The following is a 14267-nucleotide window of genomic DNA, read 5'->3' on the forward strand; positions in this document are numbered from 1 at the left end:
TGACTGAGGGGGGATATGATAGAGATTTTTAAAATCATGAGAGGTCTAGAACGGGTAGATGTGAATCGGTTATTTACTCTTTCGGATAGTAGAAAGACTAGGGGGCACTCCATGAAGTTAGCATGGGGCACATTTAAACATTTAAACTAAACATTTAAACGAGTTCATGAATGCCGGTATAAAAAAACCTTAAATAAATAAATAAATAAATAATAATCGGAGAAAGTTCTTTTTTACTCAACGCACAATTAGACTCTGGAATTTGTTGCCAGAGGATGTGGTTAGTGCAGTTAATATAGCTGTGTTTAAAAAAGGATTGGATAAGTTCTTGGAGGAGAAGTCCATTACCTGCTATTAAGTTCACTTAGAGAATAGCCACTGCCATTAGCAATGGTTACATGGAATAGACTTAGTTTTTGGGTACTTGCCAGGTTCTTATGGCCTGGATTGGCCACTGTTGGAAACAGGATGCTGGGCTTGATGGACCCTTGGTCTGACCCAGTATGGCATTTTCTTATGTTCTTATGTTCTTATGAAGTAAAAGCAGCCTGTAGTCCCTTCCTTCCTGGGCTCCAGTGCTTTGCCTCTGAGGCACATCCATGCCCCCTTTGGAAAGGAGATTCAATCTTGAGCCTCCTTCATTCAGTAGTCACCCCTAGAGTCTGACTCAATGGGCCACTGAGATTTATTTTTTTTCACAGAAGAATTTTGGGGAAAGTTTCCTTGTGATACATTTGCTGCTTCATTGTCCTTGCTGAAACTGTACTTGAATTACAGTTAATCTGGAATATGATATGGTAAATGATATGCTTTGTTTCTTTATAATTTATATTCAAGCTTATGCTCTAGCCAAGTGAACACAGCTCATCCAACAGAGTATTTCAATTTATCAGAGACAGAAAATCTTTCTGAAACAGAAATGTGTGGTGTTTAAAAGTGCTGTTCCAAAGCAGAGATTTCTTGTGAATGGGAAACCGTTTCAGTTTCAAAAGCTTGAAATCGACCAGCAAAAGTAGAAGTAACTTCAACCAACGATGATATTGATTTCTCCAAGACCATGAGAGCTGACCAAAGTGAGTCTAGGGTAATAACGGGAGGCCTTGGAAGTGCAGGGCGAAACAAAGAAGCGACCATACATTGGCTATCCTGTGAGATATTCCACTCTCCATGATCTTCATTTCCCCCAAACCCCCCCCCCCCCACACACACACACACACCCGTGGAGTTGAAACGATTACCTGGGGTATGGTCTGCAAATCTGTTCCATCCACAGGCCTCTCCAGTCACACCAGAGTCACAAGGCCCAGTTCTGAAGTAGCAGCAGACCCAGTCACGGTCACAACGGGGGAGTCCTTCCCAGAAGCCACCAATCTAGGATCTAAATGTCCACTTGGCGGTGAGAAATCGCCCAAAGTCTCCAGCACAGGGGGGAATGAAGGAGTAAATGGTACTCCAGGGCTGAGTGATTTCTAGATTCAGCGATGAGACCACCTGCTCCACAGGACCCAATGCCAAGGACGCTACCGGAGTTTGAGTATCAGGAGCAGAAAAAAGGAACCCCTTGATGGTAGGTTGAAGGAGATCAGATCCAGGAGTGGCTGGGAACAAATCCTGAATCTTGACCTTCTGTTTGGTATGAGGCATAGCTGTAGTTACATAAGCTGAAATAAGGGGAGCTTCGAAAACCTGTGCCTCTCAGCACAGGTTAGAGCTCCCCTTATTTCAGCACATCTTGGATCTCCCCCATCAATCCCAAGAGATATTTAACACCTGCTAAACATCTCAAATTCTCAATTATTTGTTCTATCAAGTCTCTGAATCCACCCCTTTCTCTCTTACTCCTCTCCCCTCATCTGACATCCTCCTAGGATCATTGCAGCACACAAAAGGATGTCAAACCTGTGCATCACACACCATGGTCTATCTCCAAGGTGCTCAGCTCATGAGTGAAGACCTAAAATGGGTCCAGAAGGTGTGATATTTGGGTCACAAACTATTGTCTCTGTTTGAGAAAAAACATTGGAAAAAAGATAGTAAGATTGGAGCTTTAAAGTATTTTTTTCTATTAAAGAAACATTAAATGTCAAGAAGCAAGTTGGAAGAAACATGATGGCAGAAAAAAACCATCTGGCCTATCTAGTCTGCCCATCCACCCAACTAATTTGGCTTCATAATTCCATTCACTCCCTCAGAGATCCCCTGCATGTATCCCATACTTTTTTTGAATTCAAATACCATTTTTTAATCCACCACCTCCAATGGGAGGCTGTCCCATACATCCACTATCTTCTCTATAATGAAATATCTCCTAAAATTAATCCTGAGTCTACCCCTTTTCATCTTGATCCCTTAATCCCTTGTTCTAGAGCCTCCTTTCCATTGAAAGAGGTTCACTTCTTGTGCATGGAAACCTCTCAGTTATTTAAAGATCTCAATCATAACCCCCTATCTTGCTTTTCTTCTAGTATATACATATGCTTAGAATGAAGACCACTGATTATTTTAGTAGCCACCACCTGGACTAAATCCAACTGGTTTATATTCTTTTGAAAGTGTGGTCTCCAGAATCGTATACAATATTTTAAACGAGGTCTCATCGGGGATCTATACAGGGACAATATCACTTCCCCTTTTCTGTTGGTCATTCCTCTCCCTCTACAGCCATACTTCTTCCTAGTTTTCGTGCTTAGAAAACTTTCACCACCAATACTGTCCCTCTCCCTTGAGTTTTTGCATCCTAAATGAGTTACTCTGCATTTTTTAGCATTACATCTTATCTATCAGACCCTAGACAATTCTTTGAGCTATGCTAGATCCTTCCTCATGTTTCCACTCCTTCCTGACTGTTTATTCTGTTGCAGAGTTTAGTGTCATTGGCAAAAAGACAAACCTTTCCTGACAATCTATCAGCTATGTCACTCACAAAAATGTTGAAAAGAAGTGGTCTAAGAAGCGATCCCTGAGGCACACCACTAGTAACAACCCTCTTCTCAAAGTTAACTCACACTCAGCCAATCTCTAACCTTATCAGTCACTCTAGGTCTCATCCCAAGGGCGTTCAGTAGAGATGTGAATCGTGTCCTCGATCGTCTTAACGATCGATTTCGGCTGGGAGGGGGAGGGAATCGTATTGTTGCCGTTTGGGTGTGTAAAGTATCGTGAAAATCGTTAAAATCGTGAGCCGGCACACTAAAACCCCCTAAAACCCACCCCCGACCCTTTAAATTAAATCCCCCACCCTCCCGAACCCCCCCAAATGCCTTAAATTACCTGGGGGTCCAGCGGCACACTAAAACACGGCACACTAAAACCCCCTAAAACCCACCCCGACCCTTTAAATTAAATCCCCCACCCCCCAAATGCCTTAAATTACCTGGGGGTCCGTAGCCTTAAATTACCTCCATAGCGGCGGTCCGTAGCTAAATCGGGGGAAGGGAGAGAGCAGGAAAAGCGGCACACTAAATCGTGTAGTCTTCAGCCGGCGCCATTTTGCAAAATGGCCGCCGCAAAATGGCGGCGGCCATAGACCAAAACGATTCGACGCAGGAGGTCGTTCCGGACCCCCGCTGGACTTTTGGCAAGTCTTGTGGGGGTCAGGAGGCCCCCCCAAGCTGGCCAAAAGTTCCTGGGGGTCCAGCGGGGGTCCGTGAGCGATTTCCTGCCGCGAATCATTTTCCGTACGGAAAATGGCGCCGGCCATACGCGTATGGCCGTTTTGGTCTATGGCCGCAGCCATTTTGCAAAATGGCGCCGGCTGAAGACTACACGATTTAGTGTGCTGCTTTTCCTGCTCTCCCCCTTCCCCCGATTTAGCTACGGACCGCCGCTACGGAGGTAATTTAAGGCTACGGACCCCCAGGTAATTTAAGGCATTTGGGGGGGGGGTTCGGGAGGGTGGGGAATTTAATTTAAAGGGTCGGGGTGGGTTTTAGGGGGTTTTAGTGTGCCGTGTTTTAGTGTGCCGCTGGACCCCCAGGTAATTTAAGGCATTTGGGGGGGGGGTTCGGGAGGGTGGGGGATTTAATTTAAAGGGTCGGGGGTGGGTTTTAGGGTGTTTTAGTGTGCCGGTTTTCCTGCCCTCCCCCTTCCCCCGATTTACAATTTTTTGATGATAAATCGGGGGAATTGGTATTGTATCGTGGCCCTAACGATTTTTGATGATTTAAAATATATCGGACGATATTTTAAATCGTCAAAAAATGATTCACATCCCTAGCGTTCAGTTTGTTTATATCACCCAGGTGGAACCGTGTCAGAGGCCTTACTGAAATCCAAATACACTACATCTAGTGCTCTTCCTTGATTCAATTCTCTGGTCACCCAATCAAAGAAATTGATCATATTCCTCTAACAAGAATTACCTCAGATCTTGCAATCCATAGATTCCAGAAACTGCAATTCTCTCCTCTGTTTTAGCAGCAATTCCATTAATTTGCTCACCACAAAGGTAAGACTAACCGGCCTATAGTTCCCAGTCTCCCCTCCTTACTTCCACTTTTATAAATAGGAACCACATCTGCCTGTCTCCAGTCCTCTGGAACTACTCCTGATTCTAAAGAAGCATTGAAAAGATCAGACAGCGAAGCTGCAAGGACTTCTCTAAGTTCCCTTAGCATCCTAGAATGTATCCCATCCAGTCCCATCACCTTATCTACTTTAAGTTTAGTTAGTTCCTCATGAACATTCTGCTCTGAAAATCGATTGAAGTTTACCTCACTTCCAATCTTATTTGTATTTCGTTTTGTGTGGTCCTGATCCTGGCCTTTTCTACAGTAAACACCAAACAGAAATATTTGTTAAAGCAATTTTGCTTTTTCCTTATCATTTTCTACATATTCCTCCCTTCACCTTTAAGTCTCACAATGCCTCTTTTCGCACTTCCTTCTGTCACTATCATTTCTAAAAACCAGTCTTGTCCATCCCATTTTACTATATTTGCTATTTTTTCAACCATTTGCAATTTTGCATTCCTGACTACTTTCCCAGCTCCCTTTGCTTTTCCAGACATTGTCACCTGGCTTCCTCATTTTGCATTTTTTTGTAGTTTATGAACACTAACCTTTTTTCCTTTATTTTTTCAACTGTTTCTTTAGAAAACCATAGCATCCTCTTTTTCTCTTTCCTTTACTTTCCTAACAAAAAAGTTATAATATCTGCTTTTAGTTTTATCCACTGCTCTTCTACTGGGTGTTGCATAGCCTTTGCCTCCCCCATTGCAGCAGCAACCAGGAATCTGATAGAATCATGCAATGTACCATTTAAATCAGCATTTGAAACAGAATTAAACAAGATATAATTAATAGTTGGTGTGCCTACTGTTAGCTTGCAAAACGGCTTTAAAACTAGTGGGATAACAGCTGTTTTTCTGCTTGCTGCTGGAATTTTCAATCATTTTTTGCCTTTCTTGAGGTAATTTTAGTGGTTCACCCTCACCAAATTCTGTAAAACACTTGTTGGCAGTCTTGCCCCATGTTCTCTGAACCCAACTTTCACTTCAACCTAATTTTTTGGCAATCCACTTTTTCATAATAAAGGTTGTTCCAGCATCATGTTCCTCACGAAATGCAATACACTTAACATGGCCAATCTGATGCTGTTTTTAGCTTTTGTTCATTCCAGCATAAATAATAAATTTAAGTAATGTGTAAGGTACTGTTAAATTCCAAGTTGAATGGCCTACAAAATGGTACAAAAATTATATTAGGATAATCCAGTGGGGCACTAACGGGAGGGGGGGGGGGGGGAGGAAAAGGTTATGCAACACCCAGTACATTCCCTAGATTTTCCCATCCTACTAACAAATCCTTAAGGGACTGCCCCATTTTAAGAAAGTTCGTTTTCCTGAAATAACACTTTTTATTGAACTAATACAAAACAATGTGCTTCACTTTCCAGTTAATCTTCCTTCAGCAAGTTCATTCAAAATGAGCTAAAATTTATAGTATATGAATATGCAAGAGACCAAACAAGTTAATTGTAGCCAGAATTAAAGTAGATGTGTGATTTTTTTTTTTTAAATCATTTGTTCTCATAGTAGCAGTGAGAATAATAATTACTATCGATATAGTGCCACCAGTGTCTATGGTCCATAGGTCACTTATTAAAAGGCTCTTGTTCTCTTCAGGTCTGTTTAAACACAAAAGGCCTGATTTGTAAAAGAAAGAACACACTTAAAATTGGGTTTTACATATATAAATGCACTTTACCTATGTAAGTGGGCTTTTGAAAATTGCTATAATATATACCATTGAATTGTCAATAGATTTTACTCACATTAAGTGCATTTAACAATTGTAAATAGCTTTTGAAAATTGATGAGATAATATGTTACATTTACATGCGTATCTCCTTTGAAAATTCACCTGAAAAAAATTAAGGCGAAGGTGATGACCATCTGTAGCCCATGTATTACGTCCTTTGCATATTTGAGGAGTTAAATTTTTAAAATTAAACTAAAATAAAGTAAGATTTTGTTGAATTTTGGGTGTATGTGTGTTTAAGTTTTATAGGAGCCTAAGATCCTTGAGGTCTGATTGAGACAGATATTTTTAGCTAACAAGTCTAAATGTACCTATTGGAAAGTACCAGCGATCCAAAAAATCTGCCAATGTCAGTCCTTAAGATGCTGCTGTGAATTCAGTTTTTTTTGTCTGTGCCTAAGGGGATTTCTGTTTCAAACAACTGACGTTTGGGGTGAATTTTCAAAACATTTATGTGTGTAAAATTAGCATATATGCACATAAGTATCTTGTACTTGCATACACTTGATTTTATAAGCATCATAAGCATGTATTTTTGATCTGGTGTGCACATACATGCATACAAAAAGGTGCAGTCTAGAGGCAATCAGAGGTGTGGTCAAGAGGTACACGTGCAAGTTGCCATTTTATAAGAGACTTACATATATACATTTGACAACTTATTCATTTATTTGCATACCTTCTAATTATCTTGCGCAATTGATATCAGACTTGTGTGTGTTGCGTCCGTCAGGCTCAGACGACTTCGCCCGACATGCCTCACCTTTCTCTCAGCTTTCCCCACCAGCCTCGGAAGTATGGCGTCCGTGGCATCTCCCTGCCGCACCCACCGGCTTCCCCGGAGTGGGTCTGGTGCGGCGTTCGGCCATCTTGACCCGAGGTCTCCTAGGGCGTGCGCACATGCGCGTCCCTACCTTTGTAGCAGTGTTGGCACGAACCTCTGGGGCATCCCCCTCGAGTGACATCACTGCTTCTGCATATTTAAGGTTGCCCATTTGTGGACTCTCGCTGAGTTAGCAAGGATCGGTATGCCCCGGTCTGAAGCTACTCTGCCGCTTCTATCCACTGGAAGCTATCTTCACCCTTCGGGGTTCTCTAACCTGGGTACCCACTCCTCGGGGGCCCTCTGCTTATTTACAGGTGCCTATCCTCTTACAGGTACTCACTCCTCGAGGGCCTGTGTGTCTTTCCTGGTGCCTGCTCCATTCTTCAACCTGCTGGAGATCCATCTATCAGCTACAGAGAGTGAGTATAACTTCTACCAGGTTGTCTCTCATCAGTTCCTCGCTACCTCCCTGCATCAGGCCCTACACCACCATTGTGGAATGGGTCTCCTCTGCCGAGGACGACGGACTGCTAACACTTATCCTCTCTACTGCTCATTGGGATTCTCTCTACTCAGCTACGGGAGTGTGTTTAACATCTGCCAGTCTGTCTCTCCTACAGTGCCTTACTGGACATCTGCATCGGGGCCTTACACCACCATTGTGGGACGGGTCTCCCTTGCCAAGGATTACAGACGGCTACCAGCTAACCTGCTCTCTACTGCCACCTCTGGTGGTCATCCTAGCTGTACAATAAAAGAAACTATCTGTGTGTTTGTGCTATTGAGTCTAGCCCGGTGCATCAGTCTCCCTATGGGGCTCCTCCCCGTAGGAGATAACATCACTGTTGCCCCTGAGAATCCACCAAACACCTCGATATCATAACAGTGTGCTGTCTACTATTGGTTGGATGGGAAGTTTGGGTGAACTGGGAGGTGTTCAGAGTGAATAACTAGGAGGGTCTCGATGACCTGGAAAGGACTGGATGAACTGGTGGAGATTTTGGCAAACTGGTGATTTCAATTATGCTTGCATGTTTTAAAATATACCAACTTCTGTGCTTAAAACAGGGTTTTATGCAAGCAAGTTACAATTTTTGTCATGCGCAGCAGGCGCAAACAAAAGTACGCTGGATTTTATAAGATACGCACTTAGCCGCGCGTATCTTCTAAAATCCTGGATTGGCGCGCTCAAGGCTGCCGATTTTGGGCAGCCGGCGTGCGCCGAGCCGCGCAGCCTGCCTCCGTTCCCTCCGAGGCCGCTCCGAAATCGGAGCGGCCTCGGAGGGAACTCTCTTTCGCCCTCCCCTCCCCCCCAAATAGGCGCGCCAGTGCGCAAGGCCCTGCTCACGTAAATCCGGGCGGATTTACGTGAGCAGGGCTTTGAAAATCCGCCCGAGTATACGCATGGATGTTTTTAAAATAGGTAGAAAATGATACACTTTCAATGCCTTGTGTATATTTGCATGTGAGAAAACATACACATATTTAATAATCTGTGTGTATCTGATACGAGTGGGCTGTATAATACTGTAGTAGATCGCCACATGGCCAAATTTGCGCATATATGCAGCCACACTGATTTGTTTGGAAATTAAACTGTATTTTACATGTTAATGTGCTTTACCCATGTAAATGGGCTTTTGAAAATTGCTACAATATATGCCATTCAATTGTCAATAGGTTTTATACATGTAAGTACACTTTAAGCAAGTAAATGAGCTTTGAAAATTGCTACAATAATATGTTACATTTACGCATGTAATTCCTATGAAAATTACTTCTCTTATTTATTAGAAACATCGAGAAGCACAAGCAGTTACTGCACAAAGAAAATATAAAACAAAGTTCAGAATATATTCATCCTCTCAATAATGTCAACAAATGATAGGTTAACCATTGTCTAACAAAATCAGATACAGAGAGAACACATCTTGTGCTTTGTATGCCATGTTCTCTGTGCAGGAACTATATAGAAATAAATTATTCCAATTATGAAACAGAGCAGAAATGAGCTGGAAGGCAATGTGCAGCCATATTGTCTGAATATACAACTCTTATTTTTACAGAGACTTTTATCACCAGAGAGAGAGTTATTAGGGTGACAAAATAATTGCTACCACTTTTAAATGCTCCTCCAACTTTTGTCTTTACAGGGGTGTGTTGGATTGAAATATATTTGACATTACCTATTAAATCAAGAAGGTCCTTTGATCTCCCTTCTTGTGCTGTGTTTGCCTAACCAGCTTCCCCTCTGCAGGCTAGTTCAAGGATCTCAAGTGCAGAGTTGCAGCCAGATCTGGTGTTAGGCTTTCTTCAATGAACTTTCATGAGCTGTTTGCATATAGTGGCTATAGTTTATAGTTAGTTTACCACTTTGGGTTATCTGAAAAATCAGACCTGTCTGCTGGCCTCCAGCACAAGAGCTTGGCAGCCCTAATTCACCATTAATGTCTAGGCACCTCTGCAGAAGTATAGAGGTATGATGAAATAGAAAAATGATGAAAAAGAAAAAGAAAGCATTTTAACTCCTGCAAAGTTCTGAGTAACTGATGTCGGGCAGGATGTGACCGTTATATTACAGGAGCGGTAACTACAATAAAGAGAGGAATAGGAGGCTCAGTGCTAGGGCAATAAACAAAGAAAACTGATTTTGTAGACTACATATACTTTGTATATTTGTTTTAACCTTGTTGCTCGCTAGTGGGATAGACACATTTGTAAATAAGTTTAAAAAAAAATATCCATGTCCAGATCATCTTTAAGGAAGCATTCAAATGTAAAGAGTTTTATAGCAATGTTGCAATGTGCTAGAAACTTTACAAGCTGCAAAAAGGCCATCCAAAACGCTAGGCTCTTTGGAAAGCTGCAATTTCCACAAGGACTGCTCTCAGTTTCCTGAAGAAAATTGTAAAGTTTTGTATGTTTATGAGGGACTCTCATAAAAGAATGACTTAGAAGCTGGCACAGGTACAACACATGGTGCCAACCTTCCCTCTGTCAATGCATTCGACTTTAAGTTTGACAAGTAGATCGATGTATGCTAGAACGAGCAATTGTGCAATATATATGTTTAGCATGTGCAATATTGTGGCAAAGATTTTTTTTTATTAAAAAATATCAGCAGTCTTTTATTGGGAATAGGTTTTTCACATAACAATGTTAGTGGAGGATGACTTGATGTTTTTTCACCAAATAAATTCCCAGTGCTATGAAGATGGTCTCATTTCTGATACATAAATCTGTCAGTACAATTTGCCGCATAGCTGACAATGTAACCTGAAACCTACAGGGTCAATAATGTATGAAAATCAGAGTGAAATGTTACTGTAGCTTTGCCATGAAATTTGTTATCCTAAATCAGAGAGACGGCCTTCAAAATAATGCCGAGCATATGCACAAAACAAACCCATTCTCTTTCAGTGAACGTATTTCTGCTGTTTAAAAATCATCAGGGCACCTCATTATGTCTTTTTCAGTTTGGATAATGGTATGGAAGACACGTCTTCAAGGGCAAAAACACATGTGAAAAAGATATCGACAGAGAAGGACTTAAGTTTAACTTTATGGAGTAACAGTAGGCAGCCGATGCAGAATTACTTTCAGGAGCCACTCGTCAGCAGATACTTTCTGTTTGTGGCTGAGGTCAAAGTTTCAGGGCAGTGACTGAGATGTGGCTGGTTTGGACATCCCTATGTGGTCTGTAGGCTCGTGCGGATGTGGAAGATTTTTGGTGGGGCTGCACATGGGGGTTTATCCCCAGTCTTTATGCGGGTAATCCCCAACTTTATATCCTGGGCTCCCTTTGCCATGAGGGCGAGGAAGGTCAGCAGTGAAAGGGAACCACACAGTTGCTCTTCACTAGAAGAATCTTGGGGATTAAAGTTGCATTTGACAAGTTAAATACCACAGTCTGTGGGTTTCCTTCTGCCTGCTCACTTCTGCTGTTCGGTGAAGTTATCTAACATGAAAAGTACTGAAGGCCTTCAAGATTCTAGGTCGATGGTGAAAATAATTTTCAATGGATTCTGCATTTATTTTCTGTTGTTTATCACACTGATGAAGTCTTTTATCCAGCCTTATATCCCATTAAAAGTAACTCAGAGATCAATATCCAAAGGCTTTGTCCAGGTAACTTTTGGAATTACCTGGACAAAAACAGAGAACTGAAAATTTCCCTGGCTCCCTGGGTAATTCATTGCCTGCACAAAATTTAGCTGAATAAAAAGAGGCAATGCTGAGGGTGCCCTGTGGGCATGGTTAAATTGTAGCCAGTGAAGGCTGATTATCAGTACTATCCAATTAAAGTTAGCCAGGCAAGTCTGGTTGGAAGAATCCTGTCCTACAGTTACCTGGATAACTTTATCCAGGTCTACTCAGAAGAACGTTTATCCAGGTAACTTTCCCACTCACCTGCCCACTGACTAGCGACCTCGCAACTGTAATGCGTCTTGGTGGATTTAATCTATGGGTGAGAGGCTTGCTGGTATTCTATAGAGCAGAATGGAAGAAAGAGGCGTCCTAGCTTTAGCATTAAGCAAATGTGCTGGCAGAAACCATACATGTATTAAGGATCATGGTCTGCTTTTGTTTTTAACAGGGGATGTCATTATCAGGCCGATTCAGTAAAGTCTGCGGGAGAGCGGGCGAGTGGCCTGTGCCCGCTCTCCCGGTGCGCGCACAGGCCACTCGCCTATGCGCACCACGATGCAGTATTTAAATTAGGTCCGGCAGTAGAAACGGGCAAAAGGAGGCGCTAGGGACACTAGCGCGTCCCTAGCACCTCCTTTTGGCCCGGAGCGGTGGCTGTCTGCGGGTTTGACAGCCGACGCTCAATTTTGCCAGCGTCGGTTCTCGAGCCCACTGACAGCTACGGGCTCGGAAACTGGACGCCGGCAAAATTGAGCGTCCGGTTTTCGATCCGACAGCCGCCAGCCGACTTCAAAATTTTTCTTTTTTTTACCCTTCGAGACCTCCGACTTAATATCGCCATGATATTAAGTCAGAGGGTGCACAGAAAAGCAGTTTTTACTGCTTTTCTGTGCACTTTCCTGGTGCCCGAAGAAATTAGCGCCTACCTTTGGGTAGGCGCCAATTTCTGAAAGTAAAATGTAGGGCTTGGCTGCACATTTTACTTTCTGAATCGCGCAGGCTTACCTAATAGGGCCATCAACATGCATTTGCATGTTGAGGGCGCTATTAGGTTCGGCGGGTTGGACGCGCATTTTCTGCCCCTTACTGAATAAAGGTAAGGGATAACGCGCGTCCAATGTACTGTATCGGCTTGTTAGTCATTTAAAAGCTCTGATTTAATATGAAGACAAAGGATCTTCATATTAAATCAGTGAGTTACAGACCTTTGAGAGAGGATAGATCCTAACCTTGTATTCCGGGACCCCTGTCTGAGAGAGGTAAATCCCAGCCTTGCACCCTGGAGCCTTCTCTGATAAACTAATGTAATAAGCTATGGTTTAAAACTGTGTACTGAAATGAAGTGCACAGTTCCTTAACGCATGTGCTATAAAAAAAAGTTTAGCTCCTGATGCAGTAAGCTAATGTATGCAAATACATTGAGAGTTAAGAAAAAGCATGCTGACCCAAAAATGTGTGTAAAAAATCCTTAACATAAGAAATTGCCATGCTGGGTCAGACCAAGGGTGCATCAAGCCCAGCATCCTGTTTCCAACAGAGGCCAAACCAGGCCACAAGAACCTGGCAATTACCCAAACACTAAGAAGATCCCATGCTACTGATGCAATTAATAGCAGTGGCTATTCCCTAAGTAAACTTGATTAATAGCCGTTAATGGACTTCTCCTCCAAGAACTTATCCAAACCTTTTTTGAACCCAGCTATACTAACTGCACTAACCACATCCTCTGGCAACAAATTCCAGAGCTTTAGTGTGCGTTGAGTGAAAAAGAATTTTCTCCGATTAGTCTTAAATGTGCTACTTGCTAACTTCATGGAATGCCCCCTAGTCCTTCTATTATTTGAAAGTGTAAATAACCGAGTCACATCTACTCGTTCAAGACCTTTCATGATTTTAAAGACCTCTATCATATCTCCCCTCAGCCGTCTCTTCTCCAAGCTGAAAAGTCCTAACCTCTTTAGTCTTTTCTCATAGGGGAGCTGTTCCATTCCCATTATCATTTTGGTTGCCCTTCTCTGTACCTTCTCCATTGCAATTATATCTTTTTTGAGATGCGGCGACCAGAATTGTACACAGTATTCAAGGTGTGGTCTCACCATGGAGCGATATAGAGGCATTATGATATTTTCCATTCTATTAACCATTCCCTTCCTAATAATTCCTAACATTCTATTTTCTTTTTTGACTGCTGCAGCACACTGAGCCGACGATTTTAAAGTATTATCCACTATGATGCCTAGATCTTTTTCCTGGTGGTAGCATAAAAAACATGATTTATGCATGCAAAACCTATTTTCTTCACAGAAAACAATTTTTATATAAATCATAGTTTACCTGCAGAAAACATGATCTGGTGCATGCTTTTTCTGTGCATAAAATATAACTTAAGCACACCAAACGTTTCTGCACATAAATCTTGAGTAACGAGTTAGGGGCACAACTTTGTACTTCTAAATCGTGCTGTGCTCCTTATTCAAATTTTGTGCTCACAACATTTTAGGGGCATAACATTTATGCGCACAAATCAAGTTCTACATACAACAATGTGCACAAACCCTATTTTATGCACAGAAGATATTATTTGTGCAGATAAACCCTGACTTCTGCCCATAAAATATGGATTTAAGCACACCAAAACTGTACTGAGTGTGTGAATCCCGAGCACAGGACCTCTGCACCATCAACTCCAGCTTCAGCCCCATAGACTACCCCTAGCTCCAGGAACTTTAAGCCTGTGTTAGTCTATTAGGCCTTTGATATGGTTCTACACAGGCAATTTAAAAGTAAATCAAGTGCCCTTGGTACGGGCCCTGAAGTGACTGACCTGGTTTGAAACTGGTTGAGAGGGAGGTGACAAAGGATTGTGGTAAATGGAGATCACTCTGAGAAGAGATCTTTACTAGTGGTGTGCCGCAGGGATCGGTCCTCGGATCAGTTCTTTTCAACATTTTTGTAAGCAATATTGCAAAAGGACTATCAGGAAAGATTTGTCTTTTTGTGGATGATACCAAAATCTGCAATAGGTTAGACAC

Source organism: Rhinatrema bivittatum, chromosome 4 (assembly GCF_901001135.1).
Source record: "Rhinatrema bivittatum chromosome 4, aRhiBiv1.1, whole genome shotgun sequence".
NCBI classification, from domain to species: Eukaryota; Metazoa; Chordata; class Amphibia; order Gymnophiona; family Rhinatrematidae; genus Rhinatrema; species Rhinatrema bivittatum.